This window comes from Phoca vitulina, unplaced genomic scaffold (assembly GCF_004348235.1).
Source record: "Phoca vitulina isolate PV1807 unplaced genomic scaffold, GSC_HSeal_1.0 scaffold27, whole genome shotgun sequence".
Classification (NCBI taxonomy): Eukaryota; Metazoa; Chordata; class Mammalia; order Carnivora; family Phocidae; genus Phoca; species Phoca vitulina.
This window is the reverse complement of record NW_022589730.1, coordinates 16,769,822-16,782,972: the sequence shown is the minus strand read 5'-3', so window position 1 is coordinate 16,782,972 and position 13,151 is coordinate 16,769,822. Positions and strand designations below refer to the sequence as shown.

General features: G+C 45.7%; 1 protein-coding gene across 1 annotated transcript in view; it reads right to left on the bottom strand.

Annotated features, from left to right (window-relative positions):
- ALPK2 (alpha kinase 2) overlaps positions 1–13,151 on the bottom strand; it is a 101,788-nt gene that overhangs the window by 86,253 nt on the left and 2,384 nt on the right. Inside the window, exon 2 of the mRNA XM_032422594.1 lies at positions 12,085–12,202. The gene's annotated coding sequence lies outside the window, so the exon portion shown is untranslated. The remainder of the gene's footprint in view (positions 1–12,084; positions 12,203–13,151) is intronic.

Here is a 13,151-nt window from a genome sequence, read left to right as displayed (position 1 = left end):
CTTCCCTCCTCCTGGCACAGGAAATGTACCTTTCACATAGGATTTATGACCTGTTTCAGGGAAGCAGGGAAAGGATGGTTGGGGTGGGGGTGGGGGGCTCAGACCTTCCTCCTTCTGCCATTTTTAATAATTCCTTCAGTTTAAATTACTTAATATGCCAAGGTGCCATATTTTGAGGAAGGGTGCCTGAACCCTATCAGCATTTCCCCCTCCCTTGGCAAAACTGTGGCGAATATAACAAAAGTACCGAATGCATTATGTAATGTATCCCATAAATCCTTACTGAATGTCTGATGATAGCCAGACACTGAGCAGGCCCTGGAGGTACAGCAGGGAACACTGGACACCTTTCTGTTCCCATGGAATTTACATTCCAGCTGGGGGATACTCACAATAAACACAAATACAAATAAATAAGCATCATGACTGGAAACAATCCAAGTGTCCATCCACAGGTGAATGGAATAACAAATTCTGGTAGATCCAAACAATGAAACACTGGAACACTGTTCCATGATTAAAGGAAGGAACTATTGACACACGAAAGGACACAGATGATTCTGAAGATAATTATGGGGAGTGAAAGAAGCCAGATACAAAAGAGTACATGCTCTATGATCTCATTTATATAAAATTCTAGAAAAGACGAACCTGTCTCCAGGGATAGAAGGCAGAGGGGTTGCCGTGTAAGATGGGCGGGAGAGAGGGGCAGAAGGGCTGGACTGCAAAGGGGCACTGAGAAATCGTTTGAGGGTGAGAGATACGCTCATCTTGATAGTGGTGATGGCTTCATGGGTGTATGCATGCATCAAAGCTTACCAAACTGAACGCTTTCAATGTGTGGTTCATTGTGTGTCAACTACACCTACACAAAGCTGTTAAATATATGTACACGCACACACATTATGTCATGTGCTATGTGAAAAATAAAGATAAGAAAGGTAGGACATGCTGGGGGCAGGTGGTACTATGGGTGGCTGGTCAGAGAAGGCCTTAGTGATCCAGGTGAGTTGGAGCAGACACGAGAACTAGCCATGGGGCTATGTGGGGAGAGAACATCCCGGGTAGAAGGAAGAGCAAGTGCAAAGGCCCTGTGGGAGCAAGCTGCTAGACCTCATTAACATCTTTGAGCTCTGAAATGGCTCAGAACTGAGTTAAAGCATTAAGATCGCCTGGGTGGCTCAGTCGGTTAAGCTTCTGCCTTTGGCTCAGGTCATGATCCAGGGGTCCAGGGATCAAGCCCCACGTCAGGCTCCCTGCTCAGTGGGGCATATGCTTCTCCTTCTCCCTCTGCCCCTGCTTGTGCTCCCCCTCATGCATACTCTCTCTTTCTGTCTCAAATAAATAAATAAATCTAAAAAAAAAAAAGAAAAAAAGAATTGCCCCAAGCTTCACATACAGTCTTGCATCTGTCCTGACCACCCAAGTAGGGTCCGTGTCTTTAGCCTGAGCCTGGCTTCTTAACATCAGCTCTGGAAATCTGCACTAAGATTCTCATTCAAGAATTCAGAGGTCAGTTTGATCCCTTCTTCTCTGAAATGGGCAGGCAGCCTGATTCCGCTTTCAAATTCTTATGACCAAGAATGACTGTGTCTACCAAAATACGGAAGCCCTCAGGGTAAAAAGAATTAACATTTACTAAGCATCTGGTAAGTGCCAGGCACTGTCCTAAAAACCTAATGTGTATTATCTCATTTAATCTTTACCCAATCTACCCAGCAAGGTACGTACTATTATTATTCCTACTTTACACATCTAGAAACTGAGGCAGGTAAGAGGATAAGCAACAGGCCCAATTAAGAGATGGGGCCAAGATTTGACCCCAGGCAATAAGACTCTGGAGCCAGCCCTCATAAATATCCACATGTGGCCTCCCAGCCTGTTGCAAATCCTTGATTCTTAACCAGTGGGCCCCTGCACACCCCCACTGGCCCGGTCCAGGCCTGTCCTTGTACGTGGCTGGGAAAACTTCCACAGTTGGAGCGGTATTATGGACTGAATTGTGTCCCCCTAAAATGTCTATGTTGAAGTCCTAACCCCCAATGTGTTGGTATTTGCAGATGCAGCCTTTGGGAGGTAATTAGGGTTAGGTGAGGTCATGAGGGTAGGACCCTCAGGATGGGATTAGTGCCCTGATGAGGAGAGACAGTAGAAAGCTTGCTCACTATATGAGGACACAGCAAGAAGGTCACTATATGCAAACCCGGAAGAGGGTTCTCACCACAACCCCACCATGCTGGTACCTTTATCTCAGACTCCAGCCTCCAGCACTGTGAGAAATTACTTTCTGTTGGTTAAGCCCCCCAGGGTGTGGTATTTTGAGCTGACTAATGCAGGTGGGGTCAGGTGGACCATGCCAGGTAGAAACCCCTCTCATAGGTCCAGCTCATTCTTGGGTTCATCTGGGGCTCAGGTGTGGCTTCGAGGGGGTACTAGGAGGATCCAGAGAGTTGGCCCTCCTCACCCATATGAGTGGGACTCAGGCTGAGGCCTGGGCTGATGTCTTAGGAACTGAGGGGTTGAGGTGCTGGGACTGGCCCAACCTTGTAGGACTCAGAAGAAGGGAGAGGGCAAACCAGGCAGTCAGAAGTGACGGAGTCTGGAGGCAGGCAGAGAGGAGGCTCAGGGTCCAAGGCTCACAAAGAACTAAAAGTAAGGGGAGGAGGTGGGTAGAGTCAGAGATACGAGAAGCTCCCAGGCATGATGGGACAAAGATAGAGGTAAACTTCATGGGAGGCCCTTGGCTGAGTGCATGAGAGGGAGAAAATAAGGCTGTGCTGGCCAGGACAAGGACACATGTTCCCAAACCAAATTTTGTTCTTAGTCCTGCCCCCGCCCCCGCAACCACCTGCCCTGCGTCCCTCCCTTCAGAGTTGGAGCAAAGCCCATCCTAGGCCTGATTTGGTTCCAGCTCTTCTCCCAAGTAGCTGTCTGCACTTGTCAAGTACCTTCTTTATGATGCTCACCTTTAAAACAGAGTCAAATGGTTGCTAGTACTAACGCCGTGATTTGTACAGCCGTGAGACTCCCCATCTTGTCAGTCATCAGAAGTGCTGGACCGAGATTCTGTGATTACAAATTAAAACCGAACCCCAGCTGGCCCAAAGCTTCCCGAATGGTCTGCCCTAAGTCCTCAGAAGGTGGTGATGGAGTGGCGTTTACAAAGACATTTAGCACTCGTCCAATTTCCAGGGATTACTGCACCTTTCTCTGTCCCGACATCTTGGGAGGGGCTCCTGGATCAATCTGTCACTTGTTCCCAAACTAGCATTGATTTGCCCTGAGAGCCAGCACCACAGTGAGAGCAACGGCCCAAGTCCAGCCCCCAGGAAAAGATGAGTGTCCCATTTCATGGCTCCCATAACCATTCACTCCTCTGACACACTTACCTAACCAAAGTCAAAACCAGAATGGGAGGACAATGTGAATTCTCGGCACAGACCCATTACCCTGGGGACTAAATGGGAGTTTCTCGTCAGACCCTCAGGACTCATTCAAGAAATGCTCCAGGCATGGTCTGAGGAATGACTACAACACTGAATTCATTCAGGAGGAATGCCCACCTGGGCTCCGTGCTGGGAACACAGAGGCCTTGGGGTGCTGAAAGTTCTACCAGTCATCCTTAAGACTTGTTAGACCTACTTAAGCTCACAGGAACATGAAGTCCACAAAATGCTTTCCAACCCCAGATGAAATGCCTTTTCCTGTCTTAGTCAAGACAGCAAGATTCAGTCATCTTTATTTCTACCCAATGGTTCCTTGATGAAACACATTAATTATATCTTACCCTCCAAGAGGGAAATAGCAGAGGGGAAATAGCAGAGGGGAAATGCAGCCAAGCTATGCTACCTTTCCTACCTCCAAGTTGCCCTATTTTTAATCAGTTCCAAAATTATAGTTCCATGTGGGGACATGTTCAAATTGCATAAAATAACTATTATTTACAGAGCATTCTAAATTCTTTGCACATCTTGATTTAATCCCCATACCAATCCCATAAAGCAGTACTATCATTATCCCCATTTTGCAGATGAGAAAACTGAGTCTCAGAGAGGCTAAGTAACTTGCTGAAGATGATACAGTGTATAAGATCTGGGGTTTAAATCCAGACAACCCAGCTTCATATCCTTGCTCTAAATGGTGGAAATAATCTCCTGTCCTTTGTAAGTAAAGTTGATGGTGACAATTCTGTTAGCAGGACAGGTGCCTTGAAGTGTTTCTTGCAGGAATATAGATGTTTTAAACTGATTCTCCAATACTCATTTGCCCAGACTCATTCTCGACCAACAACTCATGGTTTTTAGATGTTTGGCAAGGAGTTTGGGTTTCCCTGGGTGATCATGTCCAGCAAGCGGCCTCCAAAAACCAAAGTCTTCGACTCAAACAACAAGAACTTATAAACAACTCTTTGCTATAAACTGGAGTGGCTTCGAGAATATAACACAGTGTCCCAAAGCTCCACCTAGATGTGAGGAATAACTAAAAAGTCTAAGACATCACTAAAATCACAGAGTCCACCATCTAAAAACCATCCAAACAGGGTTTCAGGTACAAACACGGATGAGAAAAACAGCTTCAACCTGGGTCTGTGTTCCAGCTCACCTGTTAAATGTCCACTTCTTTCCTGTCTTGGAAAATGTTCCACTGATTCTAACACTTTTCAAAACTATTCATATAAAAGTATCCTGGCTCTAAATACAACTACTATAAGCTAGGGCAGAGTGATTCAGAGTAATTCTGGGACCACATAGCTTTCAGGGAATGGTCAGTAAAATAGTATTAGTTACTAATACCTAATATTTGGTGCATGCTTAATGCACGCTTTGCTGACCATTCTACATGAATAATCTCATTTAAATCATCACAAAAAATCGTTTATGAAGACACCAAAGCACGGAGAAGTTAATTGACTTGCTCCAGGCCACACAGCTAATAAGTGGTAGAGCATGGCAACAGCAAAAGTGTGGACTTTGAGGAAGGACCCGGAGAATTTAGTCATCATTTACAAACACATGAGGCTGCGGGGATAAGAGATAACAGAAATCCCAGTCCCTGCCCCTAGAAGCTGAACTTCCAACAAAAAGCTGAAGCGAGACTCGATCTCACAACCCTGAGGTCATGACCTGAGCCAAAATCAAAGGTCAGACGCTTAACAGACTGAGCCACCCAGGTGTCCCAGTCAGAGGGAGGTTTTTAAAAATGCAAACCTTCCCATGATCCTCTGCTGCCCCAAACTCCTTCCTAGTCTGGGCATCATCTTTAGGACAAGTGTGCAAACCTCTTAGCTAGGACACATGGGTTCTGGGTCCAGCCCCAGCCTGGCCTCCCGGCTGTTCTCCAGTGCAGGCTGCTTGCCCCCCGGGCCCTGCCCGTACCCCTGCCAGAGACTGAATGCACCCCAGTCACCCCAGGAGGTAGTGCCCTCGTGCCATTGCTCATGCTTTTCTCATCCCAGGGGACGCGCAATCCTCCCCTCCCTCCCATCCACCTTCTCCAGGCCCTTCAAGGCTTCATGCTGGCGGCACCTCTAAGAAAACTTCCCAGTACCTCCGCACTGGCCCCTTACCTACCCCCACCCGGCAGAGTCTGACTTAACGGCCTTTACTCTGGTCTTCCAGGATGCTTTCTCTTCAGCTCCATCTTAACACATGCTTGGTGTGGTATAATAAAAATGAATACTCAGTCTTTGTCCAGGTTCCTGGCACATGGCCCCTAAAACCCTTGGAATCTCTGGAGTGATGTCCTTTGCATGGTAATGAGAACCCCTAGGTAGCTTCAGGAGGGGGCCTGGTCCCAGAAGGACCAAGGCATGATTACAGGGTTGGAACCTCCAGCTCCACTCCCAGGCCTCCAGAGAGGGAGAGGAGCTGAAGACTGTTAATCACCAGTCATACCTACATAATGGAAGCCCCATACAAACCCCTAAAGTCCTGGGTTCAGAAAGGGTCCAGGTTGGTGAATGTATCAAGGTTCTGGGAGAGTGGCATACCTGGAGAGGTCCCCCCAAGTGCTGCAGCCTTGACCCCACACTCTGCCCTCGTGTCGATTCTATTTAGCCGCTCCTGAATTGTACCCTTTATGACAAAATGATAATCGTAAGTCAAGTATTTTCCCTGAGTCCTGAGTTGTTCCGACAAATTATGGAACCTGAAGGAGGGAGAGGAGATTGTGGGAACCCTCTGACTTTGTAGCCAGTCAGACAGAAATGTGGATAATCTGGTGTCTGAAGTGGGGGTGGGGGGGGCAATTTTGAGGGAGGGAGGTCTTAAACCTACGGAATCGGATGCTCCCTCTGAATATCTGGTGTCAGAACTGAATGGAATTGTAAAACAGACAGCTGGTGTCGGAACTGGTTGGTATCAGGAAGAAAAACCCTGACTCATTCTGCTAATTGTCTTCTGATGTGTCTGCTTCCTCCGCTGGATTGTGAGATCACAGAAGACAGGGGCGAGACATTTTCTTACCACCCTGCATCCTCCTATCTCGGGCTGTGATGAGAACCGACAAAGTGCGCTTGATGCTTACAGAATAATGAATGGAATAAGAATGAAAACAATTATTCTATAGGCAAAAAGGAGCCTTAGAAAGTTGTTTTCAAGTGGGATAAAGAGGCTTGCAAGTAGGTGATTTAAAAAGATTAATTAGGTAGGTGTTCGATGGATAGAGGGGGTAGTAGATGACACAGTTTGCCATGAATTCCTCCCATCCACTTACGCATGCCCTATTGCAATGTGACTTCGCCACTCCACTCTTAAAGGGGTGGCATCTGCTTTCGTGCTGCTGAAATCTGGCCCAGTGTCTTGCTCTGACCAGGGGGATGTGTGGGGACCGGCGTTAACAGTGGAGCTCAAGAGGTTGTAGACTACTGGAGGATAGGAGCCCAGGTGGAGGAGAGCGGAGGTGGCCCAGCCGGCAGCCAGCATCGACGGCCAGACCTGTTGGTGAAGCCATCTTGGACCTTCCAGACCAACCAATCCACCAACTGACTCAAGTGGTCAGAGGGAGCACTGAGTGAGCCAGGCCAAGCCAGCAGAGGAACCACAACCCGCCCACCAGACCATGAGAAATAATAAGCCACTGCTGTTTCAAGGCACTCTGTTTGGTGGTGGTTTATTACATAGCTTCTCAGCCTCAACACTACTGACATTGTAGACTGGATAGTTCTTTGTCGTGGGGATCGCCCCAGCCAATGTCCAATGTCCAGCAGCACCTTTAGCCTCTCCTCCCTGGATGCCAGGAGCATCCCTTTCCAGCTGTGACAATCAAAAGTATCTCCAGACATGGCCAGATGTCCCCTGGGAGCAAAAACACAAGTGACCCAGGAAACCTTCATATTGATTTTTCCTTCAAAGTCTTGAGGAATCAATATCCAGTTTGAGGCATAATTGGAAAAATGTTCCTTCCCCCCCCTGACCCATAGATGCCTCCCAGGTGGCCCAGATGAACCCAGCTGGTATTTGGGGAACCAGTACTACATTATCAGATAAGTTGGTCGGCCCTAAGTCAAGGTAGGCAAATGGCAGCACTCTTTTTTGCTAGAATGTTCAGATACACCACGTATTCGTTTCCTAGAGCTGCCAGAACACACTACTACGAAGAGGGTAGCAAGAAAACAACACAAATTTATTCTTGCACAGTTCTGGAGGCTAGAAGTCTCAAATCAAGGTGTTGGCAAGGCCGTGCTCCCTCTGAAGGCTCTAGGAAAGAATCTTCCCTTGCCCCTTCCTAGCTTCCAGTGGTGGGGGGCAGTCCTCAGCATTTCCTGGCTTGTAGCTAAATCCCTGTGGTCTCTGCCTGTCTTCACATGGCTATGTCCCCTCTGTGTCTGTTTTCTCCTTTTTATAAAAACACCATTTATTGAATTAAAACCCACGTTAATCCACCACAATCTCCCCTTCATTTAAATAATTACAGCTGAAAACATCTTATTTCCAAATAAGGTCACATCCTGACATTCCAGGTGAACATGAATTTTGGTGGGGGGACACTATTCAATCTGTACACATCATGAGCAGACTGGCTCGTGGTGACTGTGCAGGCCTCCTGGCCTTCGTCCCCACCAGGTCCTCTGTAGGGCCGGGGCTGAGCTGACGAGGGACAGGAAGAGCAGCCTCACGCCTCCTTGTGATCCAGGTTTTCGGGGGCCCAGTCCACCCACCCTGCCTCCCCCTCACTTCTGCCTCTCTTGTAATCCGTGCTCAGCACGGCGGGACGCGATCATGACCACTAAGAGGCCTCCTTGCTGAGAAAAGGAGTGTGTCTCTCTAGGTGTGAGTTCCTGGACAGATTTTTATCTCTTGTTCAGCTGCCTTTCTTTACATTGTGTTCAGAAGAGACCACAATTCCTCGTTTGTGTACACGCTCTTTGCAACTTGCTTTCTATGAGGTAGAAAACATCTAGTTGCATTTTCCTCGTCCCAACCCCCACATCTTCTGAAAAAAAAAAAAAAACTTTTGATGCTACGGGGCAAACCATGCTATTATTGATGTTGCTCGCCCTTGGAATGCTCTCCTGGCTTCCCACTCCTCCGCCTGCCAAGCACACTTGACCTGTGGTATGCAAAGGTCCCAACAGCACTGATCAATCTCCTCGGAGCCGTCTCACTTGTCCGAAGTACATGGTATGACAAGATTAGAGGGGCATAAGGAGGAGGACCCAGGGAGGATGGAGAAGGACTGTGCTAGGTAAGGAAAGAGGGAAGATCAGAAGGTCAACTAAGAAGCTCTTGACCCCAGAGCAGAACTGCAGATTAGGTCTATCAAACCAGGAAAAAAACCCTTGGGAAACACAGGAATGGGAGCTTTTGAACATCTGAGAGTGAAGATGTAATGACCCAAAGACTAAACTCAGGGAGATTAAAAATGAAAGTACTTTCCTTTGGGGGAACTATGAGTTAATCTGGTGGTTTATGGTGACCCAATGATGGTAAGAAAATTTGAGACTAATATTATAACGAACAACCAGTGTTTAATCTTTGAAAGGCATTGGCACAAAATACAATTCATTTGCCTAACCAGCATTTAACACACTGGTAAAAGTCAAACTACTTGGCAGGTGAATATTTTAGGATGTAAAGAATTTTTCGTCTTGGGGGCGCCTGGCTGGTTCAGTGGGAAGAGCATGTAACTCTTGATCTCGGGGTTGTGAGTTCGAGCCCCATGTTGGGTGTAGAGATTACTAAAATAAATAAATAAATAAATAAGAATTTTTCACCTTGGGCAATTACATTGGAATCACCTGGGGTCCAGATTGAATTAGTCAAGGTTGAAGGTCAAGCATTAAGGGGTTTTAAAAGTTCCCTGGGGGATGTTCATGGGCAGCAATGTTCAGAACTTTACGGGTGTAAAAAGTCAGAACTTTCAAAAGACCATTAGTACCCAGCACACTGACTACGAAGCAGAAAAATGCAACCACATCTATTATTGTATTGCCCCACCAATACTCCTTGCACCATGACTGAATGCTTTTCCCAGTAAGTGGGCTACTTTTCCAAATGGCAAAACAGGAGTTTGGAAAGAGTACATTCTGTCATCTCAAGTCTTCAGTTGTTACCATAAACTGGTGCCCTGCTGGACTTCTAGGACGAGAATGAGGACTCCGTGCCCCGTCCACAGCTCAAGTTCTCTTCCTAAGTTTCTCTTCCCATTTTAACCTGCCCACCTGCCCCTGGGCTTCATCATGGCCTTCTCATTCCTCCATCCCTTAGCTCCCTTACCCCACAAACATTGGTTTTGCCTACATTTCTGGTCCTGTATTAACAGCAAATAACATAAATAACAAACCTCAATTCTTAAACGGCATTCCATCAGTAAAAGAACACTCATTAAGTCTCTCTTCTGGCTAAAAAGGTGAGTATAATGTTTTAGCTTAGTGTGAGACTAAAATTAGTCAATCAAGAAATATGGATTGAGAGCTCAGAGGGACAAAGGCAAGAGTGGAAAACACATGAAGAAGTACAGTATGTAGATACTCAAGGATCTTACCATCTAGACCAGGGATTGACAAACTATAGCCCACAGACCAAATCTGGCCCCCTATCTGTTTCTGTAAATAAAGTTTTATTGGAACACAACCATGCTTTAAAAAAAAAACAAAACATATTGTCTATGGCTGCTTTTACACTACGATGGTGGAGTTGAGTAGTTGTGACAGAGACCGTTTGGCCTTCAAACCCTAAAATATTTACTGTCTGGCCCTTTACAGAAAAAGTTTGCCAATGCTGATCTAAATTAACATCATGTCTATTTATGGTACATATAAAGCCATCCACCCACCTATCCTCTTAGTAAATATTTATGTTGCACTGTACTAGGCCCTAGGCGTCACATTAGTGTGAAACAGAGAAGGTTCCTGCCCCCCTAGGAGGTCCACAGTCTACTGAACTGTCAATCCGAAGCAATAAATAAGCACCAAAGGGGGGGCCTGTGCAAAAGAGCAGAGGATGTCTGAGGCTGGACAGAGCCGTGGTAACTAGAATTATTGTGAACCATAGAGATGGATTCTGAGTTGAACAGGATGAAGAGGAGGGAGGGGAAGGCCTGGGCCAAGTTGGATTGAAGAGGCAGGAAAGTCTACTCCATGGATGAGGTTCAGCAAGTGACAACTGGACTGGCTCCCAGGATACTGGGGAGTGAGGGGGAAAAGGGCATGTGATTTGTTCACCACTTACCTTCTGTACTGGACTTGAGATTTCATGAGGGCAGAGACAACACTTATGTTGTTCATTTCTAGCTCTAGCATTATGTAACATGCCTGCCATATAATAGTTGCTTGATGAATATTGTTTAAAGAATTAAATAGTAGATGGGGGCGCCTGAGTGGCTCAGTCGGTTAAGCATCTGGCTCTTCGTTTTGACTCAGGTCACTATCTCAGGGTTGTGAGATCAAACTCCGCATTGAGCTCCATGCTCAGTGCGGAGTCTGCTTGAGATTCTCTGCCTCTCCCTCTCCTTCTGCCCTTCCCTGCATTCGCTCTCTCTCTCTCTCTCTCTCTCTCTCATAAATAAATAAATAAAATCTTTTTTTAAAGGATTAAATAGTAGACAAATAAATGAATGTCTTGAATATCAGGTTAGATATTCTGTAAGCCAGTTGAGTGAAGCATTTCAATGATTCACAGATCATTCAGTGATAAAATGATCTCTGATCATACTTTGATACAAAAGAGTGGATAGGAAGATAAGAAAGCTAGTGTTTATTGAACTACTACATAGCAAGAAACTTTACAAGCATAAAATCATTTAATTCTCTCAGCAATCCTTTCATTTTGCAGATAAAGAAATTCAGTTTTGGAGAGGTTCAATAGCGGCTACGGTCACACAGCCAGGAAATAGTAGAGCCAGAATTCAAACCCAAGTCTTACTTTGTTATTCTCAGATCCAAGGCTATCGGCGCATGCGCATGCCTACCAATCATTTTCCTATCACGCTCTGCAGACCTCAGGCTCCTCAGAGTCCCCGTAAGGAACATCGTGACCAGTTCAGTAGCACTGGGGACCAAGAGCACAGGCTCTCCACCCAGCTTCAACCAAAGCTGTTCTGTTTCTCTACTTCACATGTGGAGCTTCCTGATTTCATCTGAAAAAATAGTTCTTGGGGAAATGAAAAAGAATAGAAGCCACTGTACTAGACCATACTACTTCCTAAAATAAAGCCAGAAGGCATGGTTTCCAGCCTTCCACCATCACCAGTGTGCTATGGGATCATGGCCAGCCACTCCTCCTTCCTTCCAGTGTTAACACAAGAAAGATTCAATGACAGTGCCAAAACCCTGTTACATTTCTTGACTTGCCAGAGAGAACAAGATTAAATGAAAAGCTCATTTAATGAACGAAAATGCCTGGACACCTTGAATACAATTCTAGATAAAGTTGCAATTCCATCAATGGCAGCAAATTAGAAGAGTGTGAACAATTTACCAGACAGAGCTCAGCTGGACGCCTTGGCTGACGCCTGCTCATAGCATCTAACATTAGGATGCAAAAAGCGAACAGGAGCCAATCTTTTGGCCTTACCTGATAGCAACCAGCCCATGACAGAATGCAGGGACCTTTGCAAACCGTCCACAGAGATACATTCACTTACCGACAGAGATGTAGCACATGAATATACTGATTCTGGAAGAATTCGTAACTGGAAACAATGCCACACTCATCGATGGTGCGACCATTCTTATACCAAGTTACCTTTGGCTTGGGCTGACCTGATAATGAAGAAATAAGAATATTCTTATTACATTAAGTATTTTTAGAAAAGTAAATCCTAAAGCTATGAACAAGAATGGGTAATAAACACTAGGGATGAGCATGATAAAGTATGTCGAGTCGGGGAACTGGAAAATCTCCCTTTCCTTGATTCAAATGCATCATTCAATAAGCATGACTGAGCACGCTATGTGCCTAAGATGGTGTGGTGCTGGGGTGAGGATGAGGCATACAAAATGAAAGATGCTCTCCCTAATCTCAAGGAGCTATTAAGAAAAATTATCAAAAACTTGTATTGAGGCAAAAACGTGGATAGTATCTTCTTTCAATGTCACAGGGGGACAAAGGTCCATCGAAGAATTATCTAGGGGAATGTACTCTGTTTAATTCAATGATTACTACTGATTAAAATTCCCAGGTTTAGTGAAGTTACATGTACACTGGTAGATTTTTATCCAACGGAGATGTAAATAATCTCTGCCTGGAAGAAAAAAAAAATAACTCTGTACGTCGTGGCTTATTGACCAGTGTTTTACCTGGGTCAGCAATCTTATCCTAACATTCTTTTATGAAATTGCCTATAAATACCTAATTCCTCAAATGTCTTCTGACCAGGATTTCCTACTTTCCAGTTCCCTCTTTACTCAAAGAATTGAACAAAAACCATTGAAGTGTTCATTTCATATTTGCATGGAAGTCCCTTGACCTTTGGAAAATTATACTTTGGCAGCACTCAGAGTTGAGCCTATGTTACGGCACAGAAGAGGGAAGAACGAAGTAGAGGAACAAATGCTGTCTCCTGAGGATAAAAGAGTCTGGGGTGAGCGTCTCCCAGGCTGGGACTGTGCATACCTGAGGGAGGTCTCACGGGAACTGCCCTAAGCCTTCTCCCTCAGAAGGAGCTCATCCTGCCCTTGTGATGCTGATGGACTCATCTGGTGAAACCCC